Raw genomic sequence first — 20,350 nt, 5'->3', positions numbered from 1 at the left:
TTACCAAGGTCAACGGAATAATGCTCCAAATCAACAACAGTGGAAATCACAGGAAAACAATCAAAATTGGGGCAACCAAGGCCAAGGGAATTGGAATAGTGGCAACAACAACAATTCGAATAATTGGTGGAACAACAATCAAAATTAGGGGAATCAATGTAATAACCAAGGCAATTGGGGTGGCAACAATAATAGTAATTGGGGAGGAAATGGAAACCAAGGGGGTTGGAACAACAATAATCAAGGGAACCGGGGGTCGGGCCCTCAAAGGCCCCCGATGTATCAACAACCCAACAACCCGCCTCCATATCCATCACAAGGGCAAAGGTCTTCCAACAATGAGATGGGATGGATAGAAAGTATGTTCAAGCAAATGATGGAAAGAAACGCCAACTCTGATGCCCAAATAGCCTCCCACAATACTTCTATCCGCAACTTGGAAGTACAAATGGGTCAAATTTCTCAAGCATTGAATACTCGCCCTAAGGGGGCACTACCAAGTGATACGGTAGTAAACCTGAAGGGTGGGAACAATACAGGCTATGCTATGGCGGTGATCACAAGAAGCGGTAGAGGTGGAGATGCAAGTACCTCCAATCCAAGAAAGATTGTGAATGATGATTTGGTTATGCAAGAAGATGATGAGATCCAAGACAATGATGAGAATGTGAATGATAAAGTGAGTATAGACATTGATGACACTGTGGAGGAGACACAAAATGATGTGAACCCGTTTTTGGAACACGTGATAGACATACCGGAAACGGTAGTGCCCAAAGCCAAGGCCCCTTTGCCAAGGACTTCTCCACCATATCCTCAAAGGTTTGCAAAGCAAAAAAATGAGAACCAATTCAAGAAATTCATTAATATGATGAAAAGTTTGTCCATAAACGTACCTTTGGTTGAATCTCTAGAACAAATGTGGGGATATGCCAAGTTCATGAAGGACTTGGCAACAAAGAAGAGGTCAATGAACTGTGAGACGATCAAAATGACACGTCAAGTGAGTGCCATTGTGCATTCCATGGCTCCAAATCTAGGAGATCCCAGTGCCTTTACAATTCCATGCACTATCGGTAGTGCCAATTTTGCCAAAGCCTTGTGCGATTTGGGAGCGAACATTAATTTGATGCCATATTCTGTGTTCAAGACATTTGGGATTGGGCAACCAAGACCTACTTCCATGAGGTTACAAATGGCGGACCAAAAAATGAAAAGGCCATTGGGGATAATTGATGATGTGCTAGTTCGGGTCGACAAGTTCATACTTCTCGCAGATTTTGTGATACTCGACTGTAAGGTTGACTATGAGGTGCCAATAATATTGGGGAGACCTTTCCTTGACACAAGGAAGGCATTGGTTGATGTGGAAGCTAGGGAGCTCACCTTCCGGATTGGGCGATGAAAAAATTATGTTCCACGTGTGCAAGTCAATGAGGCAGCCTAATAGCAACGAAGTATGCTCTTTTGTGGATCTTGTGACAGGTGATTGTTGATGACACGAGTGCTATGATCAATGTGGAAGACCCTCTAGAAGCTGTGTTGTTGAATCATGAGGATGATGCAAAGGCAGGCTTGATAGAATGTGTAAATGCTTTGCAAGGAATGGGATCCTACACATATGGACCCCGTAAACTATCCTTGGACATTGAGAATCGGAAGACTCCGCCAACAAAGCCCTCAATCAAGGAGCCACCAACATTGGAGTCGAAGCCCTTGCCTTCACACCTTAGGTATGAGTTCTTAGGCCCTTGCTCCACATTACCTGTTATTCTTTCTTCGTGCTTAACTAACGTGCAGGTAGATTCCACCCTTGCGGTGCTTCAAAGAAGGAAGAAGGCAATAGGTTGGACATTGGCGGATATTCGGGGTATAAGCCCCGCCTTCTGCATGCACAAAATCATATTGGAGGAAGATGTCAAACCCTCCGTGGAACATCAAACGAGGTTGAACTAGGCCATATAAGAGGTAGTCAAGAAAGAAATCATCAAGTGGCTAGATGCAGGGGTTGTGTACCCCATTTATGATAGTTTATGGACTTCGCCGGTATAATGTGTCCTAAAGAACGGGGGCATGACTGTGATCACAAATGATAGAAATGAATTGATCCCAACAAGAACTGTCACCGGTTGGAGGGTATGCATGGATTATAGAAAGCTGAACAAAGTGACCCGCAAAGACCATTCTCCATTGCCATTTCTTGACCAAATATCGGATAGACTTGTCGGGCGTACTTATTATTGCTTTTTGGATGAGTACTCCGAGTACAACCAAATTCTCATTGCACCTGAAGACCATGATAAAACCACCTTCACCTGTCTATATGGCACATTTGCATTCTCACGGATGCCGTTTGGTTTGTGTAATGCACCGGCTACTTTTTAGTGGTGTATGATGGCAACATTTATGGATATGGTGGAGGACTCCCTCGAGGTGTTCATGGATGATTTCAGTGTTGTGGGGGATTCCTTTGAAGAATGTTTGGATGATCTTGATAAAGTGTTAGACCGATGTGAGGAGACCAACTTAGTGCTTAATTGGGAAAAGTGCCACTTTATGGTCGAGGGGGGCATTGTCCTCGGCCATAAGATCTCAAAGAACGGTATTGAAGTGGACAAAGCAAAAATTGAAGTGATTTCAAAACACCCTCCTCCTACTTCTGTCAAGGGAGTGAGAAGCTTTCTTGGTCACACAGGGTTTTACCGTAGGTTCATCAAGGATTTCTCAAAAGTGGTGAACCCCTTGTGCAAGTTGTTAGAAAAAGATGCCAAGTTTGTGTTCAATTATGATTGCATTAAAGCTTTTGAGCTACTCAAGTATAGGTTGACTCCCACTCCCATCATTACCGCACCCAATTGGAGCTTACCATTTGAGCTCATGTGCGATGCTAGCGACGTTGCGGTAGGAGTGGTATTGGGGCAAAGAATCAACAAGATATTTCATCCAGTCTATTATCCAAGCAAAGCAATGAACGATGCCCAAGTCAACTATACGGTGACCGAGAAAGATCTATTAGCCATTGTTTTCTCCATGGAAAAGTTCCTCCCATACCTCATGGGTACCAAAGTAATTGTGCACACCGATCACGCGGCACTTCATTATTTGATGAGTAAAAAGGACTCTAAGGCTAGGTTGATGAGATGGGTTCTTCTTCTACAAGAGTTTGACCTTGAAATCATAGACCGAAAAGGGAGTGAAAATCAAGTGGCGGACCATTTGTCCTGCTTGGAAGAGGAGGGGCGGCCCCATGATGGCCTCGATATTAATGATTCATTCCCGGATGAACAACTCCTCTCCGTATCTGTGACTGGGATACCTTGGTTCACCAGTGTGGCTAAATTTCTTGTGACCGGCATTGTCCCGAATGAGCTCTATTCAAACCAAAGGAAGAAGCTCAAATGGGATTGCTTGGATTATTATTGGGACGAACCATATCTTTTCAAAATTTGCAATGATGGTGTTATCCGAAGATGTGTTCCGGAAGAAGAGCAATTGAGTATTCTTGAAGCTTGCCATTCCTCGCCCTATGGTGGTCACCATGGTGGGGCGAGAACTGCTACAAAGGTCCTAAGTTGTGGATTCTATTGACCCACCTTGTACAAAAATGCTAGCAAGATTGTTAGGCATTGTGATGAGTGCCAAAGAGCTGGTGGAATTTCTAAGAAGAATGAAATGCCCCTCACCACTATTCTTGAGATTAATATTTTCGATGTGTGGGGCATCGACTTTATGGGGCCATTTGTGAATTCATATGGGAACACTTATATTCTGGTTGCTGTTGATTATGTTTCCAAATAGGTTGAAGCTGTGGCTTTGTCCAACAATGAGGCACGGAATGTGGTGGCTTTCATAAAAAAAAATATCTTCACAAGGTTCGGCACCCCAAGGGCTATCATTAGTGATGGGAGTTCTCATTTTTGCAACAAAGCCTTCGACACTTTACTTTCTAAGTATGGTGTCAATCATAAGGTGTCAACCCCTTATCACCCATAGGCTAGTGGACAAGTTGAGGTCTCCAACAGGGAGATTAAGAGCATATTATCCAACACTGTCAATGCAAATCGGACTGATTGTTCAAGGAAACTTGACGATGCTTTATGGGCCTATCGTAGAACTTACAAGACTCCAATTGGTATGTCTCCAAACCGGTTGGTATTTGGGAAAGCATGCCATCTTCCGGTTGAATTAGAGCACAAGGCCATGTGGGCACTGAAGAAGTTGAACCTTGAATGGGATGTAGCTGCCAATCTCTGGGTAGAGCAACTAAATGAACTTGATGAGTTCTGATTCCATGCTTATTCCAGCTCAACCTTGTATAAGGACAAGATGAAGTACTTACATGACAAATATATCTATAACAAAGAATTCAAGGAGGGTGACTTGGTTCTTCTATTCAACTCTCGGTTACGGATGATTCCGGGAAAGCTCAAGTCAAAGTGGAGTGGCCTTTTTGAAGTAGTGCATGTAACTCCGTTTAGTGCTCTCGATTTGAAAAACAAAAATGGTGAAATCTTTAGAGTCAATGGGCACCGAGTGAAGCATTACCTTGGCAAGATTGATGATAGCCACGTGGTGTCCTTGATCCATTTCAAATGATGATGGTAATATGCATCGTGCTGCGATGTTAAATCAGGCGCTTCTTGGAAGGCAACCCATGTGTTTTTCTTTTTTCTTTTGATTTTCTTCTTAGATTAGGCATTGTTTTGGATTAACTGGTTGTGAAGTGTATGTAGGAACTGGTTGTGCAGTGCAGGATTTTGACAGGGAAACATTTGGCTAAGTGTTGGAAGTTCGTGGACCGTGCCCAAAATTTCGCGGTCCACGTGAGCATTTCGCGGAAGCATATTTTTTTCCGCGGACGCGTACTTGAAAAGAGAAAAATGCCAACTCTCTGAAGTTGGACTGTCAAAAATCCTTCGGAGATCGCGGTCGCGTTCCAATTTTTGCGGACCGCGTTGAATGGTCCATTTTGATTTAGGTATGATTTGATGACATTGGTATGTAATAACTATGATACTATTTTTCTTTACCTTTGTTTATCGTTATTTTCACTTTCGTTATTTTTCACTTTTGGTATGTATATAACTTTAACATTCGATGTATATATTCATTTCCATTTTTTACATATTCGCTTCACTCCATTATTGTACATATTCATTTTACTTTCCGTAGTTTACTTCATAACTTCTTTCATATTTTTCCTTAATATCTTAGCTTATTATTTCCTTTAGTAGCTTATTTTTGAGTTTTTAGCTTCTTTTTACATTCTGCGTGATCAATAAGCCCTTGGTTTTCTTAATGCCACGGTTCTTTCCAAAGGTGGATGTTGTGTGAACCGGGTGTCTCTTCCCAACGATGGATGGCGTGACAACCTTCTTAAGGGATCGAGTCCGTTTTATTTTTCTTTTGGTGTATATAGTAGTAGTAATGAATAAAAGTGCCTCAAGAAGGCTTCACTTGGTACTAACACATTTACCTTCGACCTCATGGCTAGAGACAAGTTGATTGGCAAAGATTAGCTCTAGTTGTGATCTTTAAACTCTTGTGTTGGCTAAAACAATCACTGAGTGGTTTTCTTGAGACATTTGTGATTTTCAATCTTAGCTAGGGTTGTTGTGGGCCTTCGACTCTGTTCTCTTTAACAATCCAGCGGCTTGAGAGGGGAGGTATTGAATTGCAATTCCAAGTCCCGTGCCAATAAGTCTAGAACTTGCCCTGAATGTTTGTTTAGGCGAAATTCTAAGTGTAGCTCGACTTGAGAAATGATTGTAGGCTCTCCTTGGTCCAAGTTGGACTTTGAAAGCTTCCGTAGCCTACCAATATGATATCCCTAGTCAACTCCTTTGAGCCTAAGCCTTTTTCATTCAATAGCCACATAATAAGCCTTTATCCGTTCTATAATGACCCTCCCTTGGCGCCCAATCTTTCCTTAGCATTCATGATGAACAATTGGCAAAAGCATAAGTTTGGGGGAGAGACGAATAATTTGAAAGTGATAAAAGGTTCAAAGAAGAAAAAGAATTGTTGAAAAGGAAAGGCAAAGAAAAAGAAGAAAAGCCAAAAAGAAATACGTCAAAAAGAAAGAGGAGGTTGAAGGGATTCAAAGAACATAATGATGAAAGGCAAGGAATGATGAGAAAAGGAGAAAAATGATTGTCATGAGTAAGAAAGAGTGACATATTGTCTATCTAGTTCCCCTAAGGAAGAAGAAAAATGACTCAAAATGTCAAGAAAATATGAGCCGAAATGAGAAAATGGAGTGCTTAAGGAAAGATGAAACCATCATAGTTTGTTATGTCCTACCTGGATCCAAATGCCTTCATTACATCCCTGCTAAAGCCCTATATGATTTCAAGTTGAGTGAGCTTACATTAGTGGTGATTTACATAAGGGGCAAGCTTATGGTACTTAGAGCTGGACTTGTGGCATTCTTTTGAGAGTGATGAGCGCACTTCTTCACAATCCTTGTTTTGAGTGTTACATTCTAAAAAGTGAGATTTGCTCATGAAGAGTAGCGGAGGAGGAGTTTGGGATCCACAATGTCCTACGTGAGAGAGTGAACTTCCTTGATGAATTGAGTCAACTCTTGATGCTCTAGTGTCACATTAGAACTATGGAACTCAAAAGGCCATAATATGACGTTGTTGATAATTCATTTGTGTTTAGGGTAATTGTTAGTCCCAATTAATGCTTGATGAAGTCACCTTAGGCCAGCTGAAATATCATTTTCTTTTTCTTGTGGATGTGGGAATTACCTTATTTGCTTGAGGACAATCAAAAGCTTAAGTTTGGGGGAGTTGATAAGTAGGGATTTTAGCCTATTAATTGCTCTCTTTTACTTGTGTTTTGGGCCAAAAATGCATGAAGGTATTCCCGAAAACTAACTTAATATGCTTGTTTTCAGGGATTGTTCAAAATGAGACAAAGGAGCCATAATCAACTCATAAAGGAGTCAAAACTTGAACAAAAAACCAAAACTGGGCCAAGAGGTGTGGAACGCGGACCGCGACAAATAAGTGCAACCGCGAAAGTATCAATGCGGACGCGGCCATTATTTCGAGGTCCGCGATATGAAGAATTAGAGAGATGATTTTTTTGAGCACAAACATGAATGTGGACCGTGACAAGAAGATGCGGCCGTGAAAGTACCAGCATGGCTGCGATGGGAATTCCGTGGACCGCGGTTGCTAAGGTTCAGAGAGTGGTTAATTCAAGCAAAAATGAGAAGGGTGGTCCGCGTCAAAGTTATGCGGCCACGGAAGTCTCTCACGCGGACGCGGTGGAAATAACGTGGTCCGCAAAACAAGGTTCAACCCAGGTCCGGATGTGAAGAAACGCGGACCGCGATCAGAATTGCGCGGCCGCGAAAGCAAGTGTGCGGCCGCGGTCAGAATTACGCGGCCGTGAAACTTCCGCAGGGGTCATCTTCTATCTGGTAGACTTGGTAAAAGGGCCCCGACTTATTTCCAAAATAAGAGTTCGACTGCGGCTTCCCCCTTTTTAAGGGGGGATCAAGTTCCTTGCCAACTACTACCTATCGACCCCGACCTCTTTTCATTTGTTTTGGATATTACCAAACCTATCCTAGCCTTCGTAAATCACACTAAAGTGGACACCCAACTATGGAAAAGCCTCCTTAAGGGTGGGTTAAGTTAGTCAATCCGGCCCGAGATGCGTTCGTTGACAAAACTGCCATAGGAATTCCTACTTTTCAATATAGCGGAGGCGAACTGATCAATGAGAAATAGGCCCTACTCACTACAAATGAATACACCACAAGATCGAACTACACTCATGCCTCTCCAGCATTAAGTTAACCGCCTCCCCTACGTAGCGATTCTATCAATCATGTGCGTAGGTAGTGATCGGGTCCAAGCCTGCACTACTATTGAGTAGCGAGGATGGTCGATGCAAATTTACCCAATAAGGTCGGGATCGAATCCACAGGGATTTAATTGATTTGGAATTAGGTTTATATCTAAGTCTAGATGCGTGTTTTGTTCCTAATTGCACTTCCAAACATGAAGGTGTTGATTCTACTTCTATTTCTATTTCTATTGTATGCTAAGATTAAAGCTAAGTATAATATTTTTGATGTTGGTTTTCAAGTGTTTAAAAGGACTAGGGTAGCGACTTCCGCCTAGGTGGACATCTAACGGGTAGTAAGAATCTAGGGCAAGCTTGATTAATTTGGGATCGTAATATAACTATCACACCTAAGTACTCACTCTATATCTCTAAACATTCAAGCCCTAAAATTCAAGACCCATTAAATACCCACACTAGGGTTGAGTCACAACCCTAACTATGGGTCTAGCTACTCATAATAAGAGAAGAATTCAAAGATAAAGAAAAGATATAATCCATAATACTAAATTAAAAGATGAAAATCTAATGTTATAAGGTAAATCTTGTACAAAATTGCCCAAAAAGGAAAACCTAGCCGTCTCACGTACTAAGCAAAACTATAACATAACCTAAAATTGACAAAAAGATTTATTTATACTAAGCTGAAATTAAGTGTTATTCGGACGCGCTTGGCAAAGTTTGAATGTTTGAAAGTTTAAAGAAAGATTTTGATCGTCGATACGTAGTTTCAATGTTGATTGGCATGATTTGAGGCCTCGATTAAGTTCGTAATATATTTTGGGATGTGTTGGTATGTTCGTATGGGGTCCCGGGGGCCTCGGGGGTTGAAACTGATCAAAAGCGGATTGAAATTTGGATTTGAACAAGTGTTGGTGTTGCTGAAGACTAGTGATTTTGCACCTACGGAAGAAGTGGTCGCATGTGCGGTCACGCAGGTGCGGAGATTCAATCGCAGGTGCGATACCCGTGGGGGAAGTTCGGGAGCGCAGGTGTGAGGAAATGTCCGCACATGCGAAGCCACAAATACGGAGAAGAAGCACATAAACGGAGGTTGGTTAAGAAGGCCTGGGCCGCAGAAATGGCCAAGGACACGCAGGTGCGTGAGCGCAAAAGCGCTTGAGGCCCACAGAAGCTGAATGCGAGCTGGGCAGCTGGGATTGCAGAAGCGGACGATCTCCGCATGTGCGGTAGCACAAGAGCGTGAGACGGACCGCAGAAGAGGTCGCGCAGGAGCGAGAGTTTTTTCCGCAGATACAGATTTACCTAACCTTAGAGGGAACCGCACCAGTGATGGATTTGTTCGCAGGTGCGACTGTTTGGCGACAGGTGCGAAGGCCGAGCTGGGCAGTGTGATTTTTAAACGATGGTTTGGCCCAATTCCACTTCATTTCGTCCATGGGAGCCGATTTTAGAGCAATTTTGGAGTGCCATCTTCATCATCTATTATAGGGTAAGTTATTTCTTCCCATTGTGAGTTAAATGCATGGTTGATATATGGATTTAAGCATGGTAATTTGTAGAAAATTTGGAATTTTGGTAGAAAACCTAGAAATTGATATTTTTAGATTTTGACCACGAAATTGGATATGGAATTTGAAATAAATTATATATTTGAGTTTGTGGCATTATGCGTAAAGTTTATCTTCGAAAATTTTCAAAATCCGGGCACGTGGGCCCGAGGGTTGATTTTATGGACTTTTCGAGCAGAGTTGTAAATTGTTATAAATTGATTAATTATGGGTAATATAGTATATATTTATGGATTTGCACATTTGTTTGACTAGTTTCTGAGAGACAGGCATCGATTTGAGGTGTTTGAGATGTGTTGGAGCAGGTTATGGAACTTCGGAGCGAGGTAAGTCTCTTGTCTAATCTTGTGAGGAGGAAATCACCCCTTAGGTGATAATTATTATTATGTGCAACTAGTTTTTGGTGCCACATACGGACGAGGTGACAAGAGTCCGTACGTAGCTAAAGCATGTTTATGTCCGGGTAGACTTAGGACTTTATCATGTAATAATTGAATTATTTGAACTCATTCTGCTGGCTTAATTAATTAAAGTTATAACTGAATTTGATATGGAAATAAATATATGTATAATAGGCTGAGCCATAACACTTTGAGTTGTGGGCGAGTTATTTGAGAAACGGTAAAGATTATATTCGTTTTGTGCTAATGAACTGTATTGTACACACGTGTCTCGTAATTCGATAACTTCATTCCTTTGTTGTGGAGCGGTCCGAACGCCTCAGCAGTATAATAGATGCATCTATGGTTCATGCCGCTCGACTTTCGGTAGTGTACACATTATTCTGGATCGGGCCAAATAACCTCGGCAGAATCGTGTGTTATATCGCTAGTAGTCTGGATATTCACGAGATAAACCTTCCACTGATGCCCGACATTTTTGTGGTATTCCTTATTTATTTTAAATTGACACTTGGCATTTCCTGAGCTATTAAGGTAGAATACAAGATCGACAAATTTATACTTTAAAAGAAATATTTGAAAGATTATGAAATTTACAGATTTACCCTACTATCGTTGTGCACTTCATATATGTTATGAATTATTATATTATTTTATTGGACCTCTAGTAAGTGTCGATATTGACCCCTTATCACTACTTCTCCGGGGTTAGGCTAGATACTTACTGGGTACGCGTTGATTTACGTACTCATGCTGCACTTCTGCACTAAATGTGTGTCACGACCCAAAATCCAACAAGTTGTGATGGTACCTAACCCCAACCCGTTAGGTAAGCCAATTAACATTATCCAATTCTTATGAAATTCATAAAACAATTAAATATAAGAGATTATCTGAATCTTATACATTCCCCAAGGACTGATAGTACAAATCATGAGCTTCTAAGAATAGAATTTACAAAGCTGGCATGAAATAAATACATCATCTATTCGAAAAGTACATAAACATAGTTTTATGAATCTAAGGCTACCATGAACAAGAGGGAGTTGCAACCGGAACACAGGCACGTCTTCAAGTCTAGCTCCCGCCGAACACAGCAACATCATCAGTGAACATCTGCACGCAAGGTGCAGAAGTGTAGTATGAGTACAACCGACCCCATGTACTCAATAAGTAACAAACCTAACCTTAGGTTGAAAGTAGTGACGAGCTGGAACAAGGTCCGGTCCAACACCGATAGCCAACAACAGTTCGTAACAACATAAAGCAAGTAATAAAAGAAATAATTCAGAGATGAAATTCTCAGCTTATTCATAGTTTCCCAGAAAATAGTTCTGTTGTTCAAGTACATCAGTAAAAACCCAAGTCGTTTACCAAAGTTGCCAAAAGTATGAGTAAGTTTGAAAACAGTAATTTTCCCAAAAATCCTCTCAACAATAAATAAGATGTTTCATTTTCTTTCCGGATAGCCAATGTAAAATGCATCCCTATGCCTATATGCCAATATGTGTGAGAAGTCATGAATGACATGATACCATACAACATGAGGAAAATACATCTCTATGCATGTATATCATGTGTGCATGTCAATGCAATGTATCTCAGAGATGAACTCATGTACTCACACTCTCAGAGTACTCAATCTTACTGGCTCACACTTTCCACTCATCATGCTCAATCACTCAGTATTGTATATGGCCAATCCGGCCCAGGGAAGATCCATCCCGGAATGTATACATCAACTGATCATCAGTCACTCAGTACTGAGTAGAGCCAATTCAGCCCATGGGGAAGATCCATCCCCAGGTATAAATGCTTAGGACAAGATCCATCCCTCAATATAAATGCTTCGGACAAGATCCATGTCCAGGGAAGATCCATCCCTCAATATAAATCAATCGCGCTCACTGGGAGTGTATACAAACTCCGGAGGGGCCCCTTCAGCCCAAGAGCTATCATAAATCGGTATAACCGCTGCGGCGTGCAGCCCGATCCCATAACTCATAATCATGCCCTTGGCGTCATTCAGTCATCAATCTCTCCAGTCTCTCTCTCGCGGGCTCACAATGTCATGAAACTAGCATGAAAAGGATGATATGATGTATCAATAAGTAGCAACGGATACTGATATATGATATGCATATGAATGCGTATGACTGAGTATGTAATGCAATGAAAGCAAATAAGTCAACAACAGAAATGACCTTAGTGGGTCCCAACAGGATAAACATGTAGCCTAGACATGATTTCTAAAATGGACCACTGCTCAATAGCTCAAGAACGTAGATATTTCATGGTTACAGGTAAGATCAGGTAACTACACAGTACCACAGAATAACGAAATCACATCTCACATGGTGCACGCCCATACGCTCGTCACCTAGCATGTATGTCACCTCAACATCGACCACATAACACGTAATTCGGGGTTTCATACCCTCATCACTAAGTTTAGAAGTGTTACTTACCTCGAACAAGCCAATATCACTACCAAGAAAGACAAGCGATGCTCCAAAATGCCATCTCTTGTATACCGACTTCCGAACGGGTCAAATCTAGCCAAAAGCAACTCAAATACATCAAATAAAGCCCAAGGAAATAATTCCAAATGATAAAAATCGAATCCTTAATCAAAACCCAAAACCGGCCAAAAGTCACACCGGGCCCGCACCTTGGAACATGATAAAACTCATAAAATCTGACAACTCATTCAATTACGAGTCCAACCATACTAGTTTCATTCAAATCCGACTCTGAATCGGTGTTCAAAACTCAAAAAATTATTTTATGAAACTTTAGGCTAAAACCCCCAATTTCTCTTTAAAATTCATCAACCTATTGCCAAAAATGAAGATAGATTCGTGGAATAAGATCAAAACCAAGTGTAGAATACTTACCCCAATCGTTGTGATGAAATTTGCTCCAAATATCGCCTCAATCTGAGTCCCACATCTCAAAATATGAAGAAAAAACCAAAACCCTCGATTTATAGCTTCTGCCAGCTTTTCGCACCTGCGGCACATTAGCTGCTTCTGCGGCGTCGCTTCCGCGACATAACCTCCGCTTCTGCGGAATCAGCTGCAAACTCGACTCTCGCACCTACGGACAAAATATCCGCTTCTGCGACATCGCAGGTGCGAGCCACCATCCGCACCTGCGAAATACCTCGCTCCTGCACTCCATCACTTTGCACCTGCGCATCCGCATATGTGCCCAAATCTTTGCTTCTGCTGTCTTCCTCACCCAGCACTCACCTCGCCTTTGCGAAACCTTTGTCACTTCTGCGGCCATCGCACCTTGCCAAAACCAGCCGCAAGTGTGATCACACCAGAACCAACAACCTTTAGCAATGCACTATGCAACGAAAGTGATCCGAACCTCGTCCGAAACTCATCTGAGCTACTCAGGACCCCGTCTGAATATACCAACAAGTCCAATGACATAACATGGACCTACTCGAGGCTCAAATCATGCATAACAACATCGAATCGACGAATCGCACCTCAAATCAAACTTAATGAACTTTGAACCTTTCAATTTCCAAAACTCATGCCGAAACATAGCAAATCAATCCGGAATGAACCCAAATTTTGCACACAAGCCCCAAATGACATATCGAAGCTTTTCCAACTCCCGAAACCAAAATCCGAACCCGATATCCATAAGTCAACTCTCGGTCAAACTTTTGAACTTTTCATACCTTCAAATTCCTAATTTTTGCAGTTTGTGCCGAAACCTTCTAGAAACATCCAAACGCAAATCCGGACATATGCCTGAGTCCAAATTACCATCCGAACCTAACGGAACCATCAAAATTTTGTTCCGGGGTCAAATTCACAAAAAGTCAAACTTGATCAACTCTTTCAACTTAAAGCTTCAACAATGAAATTCATTCTTCCAAATCGATTCTGAATAACCTGAAAACCAAAACTAATGATTCACATAAGTCATAATACATCATATAGAGCTACCCATGCCCGTAAACTACTGAGAGAAGTGCAAATGCTCAAACCGACCGGTCGGGTCGTTACATCCTCCCCACTTAAACATATGTTCGTCCTCGAATGTGCCAAAAGTTGTTCTCAAAGCCATCAAACTGCCGTGTAACCTTACCATGCACATACCCGGGGGTGATCCCACGTCACCCTATCCCATATAGGTCCTATAACATAACATAACTGAAATTTCTTAATTCGACCTAGCCCATAAGCCTTAGAATCTAATTTCCAACATTCGGAATTTCCTATAAGACCCGAATCTCGCATCCATACACTGTATAATTCTGAACAAACTGCATCAAGCCATAACCATAACCCAAGACACAATCACCAGATACACCACATAACTCAAAACCCATGGAAAAATTTCCAATCACAGTAGTTGCTCAAAATAACCCAATGCTGGTAATAAACCTCATATCAAACAAAACCTCATTTAAAAACCTTCGTACACTGCAGATGATGAAAGAGACACGCAAAAACTCATAACCATTCATAAGATCAACATGTCATGGAGCTTCCTCTCCTTCGACAAGAACTATAGCCCATATCTAAGCCGATCAGCGACATTGTCCTTTCAAATATACCGCAATCAGATCTGATAGCACCCATTCTAGGTCCGATGACCTCATCTTATCAAATGCCAACTACTCTACTCACATGTCACACCAATACTATCTAGAGCTACAAACCGTGCCATCCGTGCACCAATACGCAAAAATTCAAATGCACTCAGTCATGGAAAATGACTTAAATGAGAGAACTACCCCGCAAGATTAACACGTACCGCCATAAAGAAATGCTGAAAATCCATCAGACACCGTAGAACCATCACACGATTCTAACACAAGGTTCATACCTTAACATAACTCCGCTGCAATGCATGACCCCATCCAAACGTTGGTCCATATTATATACCTCGAGCTACCCTGCTCAAAATCAATAACCACGGAGAGGCAAATGACACAATGCCACACAAAACCTGAAAGAACATAACCAATACACAATCAATCATGCAATACCCAAATACTCATCTCGCTCAAATTCTGCTATAAAGACCTCAATAGACCGCACCATGTATGCATATAACCAATGAATCACAACTCCTCATAGCATAGAAGAGTAACTCATAGATCATTTCAGAACAAGAATAAGCTCAACATCAACCAAATGGCACATCCTTCAACAATAACAGTATGGAGCCAACCAATTCGACTCGATGTAGAATACACATCCTAATTGGGCCTACCAATGGATCCCCAAATCAACTCTGGTCACCCACAAATAGATAAATAATCCACAATGACTGAATCATAACACATACTATCATCTGGCTAGTTTCGGCCACGACTTCAAAGTCCACAACCATGAAACAATATGCTCCTGAAAACTCCCAGTCTCCAAATCCATAGAACACACAAATCACTATATCTGATCCCATCTCCACCTCCCGAATGTCTAACACATCTCTCATACACGATCATCCCACGAGGAATACTTCTCCCATTCTTTCGTGCCACATAGAAACATCTTAAAATCAGCAGTCGATCAACCATGAGAGTACCGCAATACCTATAAAATATCCATAATTCAAAACATAGTGCGCCTTCTGAAATGTACACTCTACTCACGCAATACCAAATAGTTATAGCATTCATCTAAACATCGAAAACCATCCATGCCATCTAAGAATTTATGACCTCCCCTTCAAAACTAAACCGTGACCTTGCACATGCAAACCTTAATCCCACACAACACACCGCATCTATCATGCCATCATATGAAAAATACGAGAACCTCATAATCATTCTGAGTCACAAGTAGAATACATATCCGATCATCCAGAAGCCTTCCATTTGATCCCATCCGGTAGAAAATCATAATACTCAACATGCTCCTCATGCCGGTAAGGAAATATCCATCTCAAACCATAGTAGAAATCCTCGAGAATGCTTTAGAATCCATTTGCACATAATCAAGCCATCAGAACTGAATCTCTCTAACTCAATCAAGCCACGCAGGTCGCCAAACCCAAGAGTATTGCCACAAAGCACCTGTAGAACCCCCCCCCCCATCATAAGCACCCAAAGAACCGATCATATTCATTATCGTTCTGATCGAACCTACTACCAAGCTGTCCTATTTCTCTGAGTCCCTTTCGAATTTGTCTTCAAATTGATACTTCTCCATCCTAAAACACCACGATCTTTAACTACAACTCACCCCATGAACCCTAGCATAGAACCACAATGCCCTAAGGCCCATAAGCCGCTGAATTCCCTCTTAAGTACCCCCAAAAGCACCACAACAGAGACACCCGCTCTGAAAAGACTTTGTGTGAACTTAAAATTGTTTCCTTCACCTTTTTGAAACTGAAATGTATAATGCACACTTCTAAGTAACTGAGTGAATCCCTACTCCATGCACACTACATCCTTTATGAATAACAACTCAATCATTCAATGTTTCCCATATACCCATAAAGTGTAACATAACCCGTACCCAGAAATTTCCTTACTCGAGTCATTCTCGAACTCAACCTCTGCAAGTCATAACTGATTCACAAGTATACCTCAAATCGAAACCAATACAACACATAACCGTGCAATCAACTTATCGATAGCAGACTCTCCCACTTGGCCCAAAGCTATAGATCAAAACACACAATAACTCACAATGCCCATAATCTATTACTGCCATAACACCGCAACGAGATTCAACTAAATCTTTCATGAGCTCTTATAACGCAAACCATCTAATACTTCAAATTATCTGCAAATCTCGTATTCACCCTTGTGACAGTCAGGTCAACTACTACAACCGATCCTACTCAAATCGCACCAATATAACCCACTGGTGGATAAAAAAATCCTCCACACAATATCATAAAAATCACACATCCGTGGATCACCTCGCAGATTATAACCCATCTGCTTAGCCTCAACTGACATCTCTTTATACCCTTTCACAGCCACAACTACTACGTAATCACTTAACCTTCCTGAGTCTAAACTCACCAACAAGGCATGAGAATCTAATTCGTTCCACAATTAATCATCATGAAAGATCCTTCAACATACCTATAACCCGAGATTGTACATCAAATCAGGACAGAAATCAAGCACCAAATAGTCCTTTTTACATCACAAGCAAACTCTTCTCGTCAAATTCGATCTATCTGAACACATCCCGCAGTCACATCATACTCATCATATAGCTATCCAACAACTCATCTAGTCACAAATTCCATTCATAGAGACACTATCGGACATATAAGCCCAAAAGCACGTGCTCACACAACCGAAATCTCTGTGCGCAAGCTACAGTCAAAATCCGGCCTCAAGTCCTCTAGACTGGCCCTTTATCAGCACACAGAAATCACATCTCGCACCTCATCCATGAAATTACAAGCCGTCGATGCACAGCTGATACCGAGCGCTCACAATGCGCATAGGAATGCGTGGAAGGGATTCAAAGAGTTATGTCTCAAGGAATCAATTCCTCATGATAAGGAAAGAAAGATGGGAAGTATATATCCTAAATGCCCTGTAGCCTCTCGAAGATAGGTATGAACGCCATCATACCGATACGCAATACCCTACTAGACACTTGCTCATGACTTGTAGAACCTATTAACCTAGAGCTCTGATACCAATCTGTCACGACCCAAAATCCAACAAGTTGTGATGGTACCTAACCCCAACCCTCTAGGTAAGCCAATTAACATTATCCAATTCTTATGAAATTCATAAAACAATTAAATATAAGAGATTATCTGAATCTTATTCATTCCCCAAAGACTGGTAGTACAAATCATGAGCTTCTAAGAATAGAATTTACAAAGCTGGTATGAAATAAATACATCATTTGTTCGAAAAGTACATAAATATAGTTTTATGAATCTAAGGCTACCATGAACAAGAGGCAGTTACAACCGGAACACAGGCACGTCTTCAAGTCCAGCTCCCGCCGAACACAACAACATCATCAGTGAACATTTGCACGCAAGGTGCAGAAGTGTAGTATGAGTACAACTGACCCCATGTACTCAATAAGTAACAAACTTAACATTAGTTGAAAGTAGTGACGAGCTGAAACAAGGTTGGGTCCAACACCAATAGCCAACAACAGTTCGTAACAACGTAAAGCAAGTAATAAAAGAAATAATTCAGAGATGAAATTCTCAGCTTATTCATAGTTTCCCAGAAAATAGTTCTGTCGTTCAAGTATATCAGTGAAAACCCAAGTCGTTTACCGAAGTTGCCAAAAGTATGAGTAAGTTTGAAAACAGTAATTTTCCCAAAAATCCTCTCAACAATAAATAAGATGTTTCACTTTCTTTCCAGATAGCCAATGTAAAATGCATCCCTATGCCCATATGCCAATATGTGTGAGAAGTCATGAATGACGTGATACCATACAACAGGAGGAAAATACATCCATATGCCTGTATATCATGTGCGCATGTCAATGCAATGTATCTCAGAGATGAACTCATGTACTCACACTCCCAGAGTACTCAATCTTACTGGCTCACACTTTCTACTCATCATTCTCAATCACTCAGTATTGTATATGGCCAATCCGGCCCAGAATGTATACATCAACTGATCATCATTCACTCAGTACTGAGTAGGGCCAATCCAGCCTGCGAGGAAGATCCATCCCCAAGTATAAATGCTTCGGACAAGATCTATCCCTCAATATAAATGCTTCGGACAAGATCCATACCTAGGGAAGATCCATCCCTCAATATAAATCAACCGCGCTCACTAGGGGTGTGTACAGACTCCAGAGAGGCTCCTTCAGCCCAAGCGCTATCATAAATCAGTATAACCGCTGCGGCGTGTAGCCCGATCCCATAATGTCACTCATAATCAGGCCCTTGGCCTCACTCAGTCATCAATCTCTCCAGTCTCTCTCTCGCGGGCTCACAATGTCATGAAACTAGCCCGAAAATAATGATATGATGTATCAATAAGTAGCAACAGAGACGAGATATGATATGCATATGAATGCGTATGACTGTGTATGTAATGCAATGAAAGTAGATAACTCAACAACAGAAATGACCTTAGTGGGTCCCAACAGGATAAACATGTAGCCTAGGCATGATTTCTAAAATGGATCACAACTCAATAGCTCAAGAACATAGAAATTTCATGGTTACATGTAAGATCTGGTAACTACACAATACCATAGAATAATGGAGTCACAATTCACACGGTGCATGCCCACACGCCCGTCACCTAGCATGTACGTCACCTCAACATCGACCATATAACACGTAATTCGGGGTTTCATACTCTTAACACTAAGTTTAGAAGTGTTACTTACCTCGAACAAGCCAATTCCAATACCGAGCAAGCCAAGCGATGCTCCAAAATGCCACCTCTCACGTACCGACCTTCGAAAGGCTCAAATCTACCCAAAAGGAACTCAAATACATCAAATAAAGCCCAAGGAAACAATTCCAAATGATAAAGATCGAATCCTTAATCAAAACCCAAAATCTGCCAAAGGTCACACCCGTGCCTCGGAACCCGATAAAACTCACAAAATCCGATAACCCACTCAATTACGAGTCCAACCATACTAATTTCATTCAAATCCAACTCCGAATCGGTGTTCAAAACTCAAAAATTCGTTTTATGAAACTTTAGTCTAAAATCCCCAATTTCTCTTTAGAATTCATCAACCAATTGCCAAAAATGAAGATAGATTCGTGGAATAAGATCAAAACCATGTGTAGAATACTTACCCCAATCGCTGTGATGAAATTTTCTCCAAATATCGCCTCAATCCGAGTCTCACATCTCAAAATATGAAGAAAAAACCAAAACCCTCGATTTATAGCTTCTGCCAGCATTTTCGCACATGCGGCACATTAGCCGCTTCTGCGACATAACCTCCGCTTATACGGAATCAGCTGAGAACTCGACCCTCGCACCTGCGGACAAAATATCCGCTTCTGCGATATCACAGGTGCGAGCCACCATCCGCACCAGTGAAATACCTCGCTCCTGCGCTCTATCACTTCGCACCTGTGCATTCGCTTATGCGCCCAAATCTCTGCTTCTGTGGTCTTCCTCACCCAGCACTCACCTCGCCTCTGCGATGCCTTTGTCGCTTCTACGGCCATCGCACCTGCACAAAACTAGCAGCAAATGTGATCACACCAGAACCAGCAGCCTTCAGCAATGCACTATGCAACAAAAGTGATCCAAACCTCGTCCGAAACTCATCCGAGCCACTCGGGACCCCGTCCGAATATACCAACAAGTCCAATGACATAACATGGTCCTACTCAAGGCCTCAAATTATGTATAACTACATCGAATCGATGAATCGCACCTCAAATCGAACTTAATGAACTTTGAACTTTTCAACTTCCAAAACTCGTGCCAAAACATAGCAAATCAATCCGGAATGAACCCAAATTTTGCACACGAGCCCCAAATAACATAGCGAAGCTATTACAACTCCCGAAACTACAATCGAAACCCGATATCCATAAGTCAACTCTCGATCAAACTTTTGAACTTTTCAAACC

This window comes from Nicotiana tomentosiformis, chromosome 6, assembly GCF_000390325.3.
Source record: "Nicotiana tomentosiformis chromosome 6, ASM39032v3, whole genome shotgun sequence".
Taxonomy (NCBI): domain Eukaryota; kingdom Viridiplantae; phylum Streptophyta; class Magnoliopsida; order Solanales; family Solanaceae; genus Nicotiana; species Nicotiana tomentosiformis.
This window is presented reverse-complemented; position numbering follows the sequence as displayed.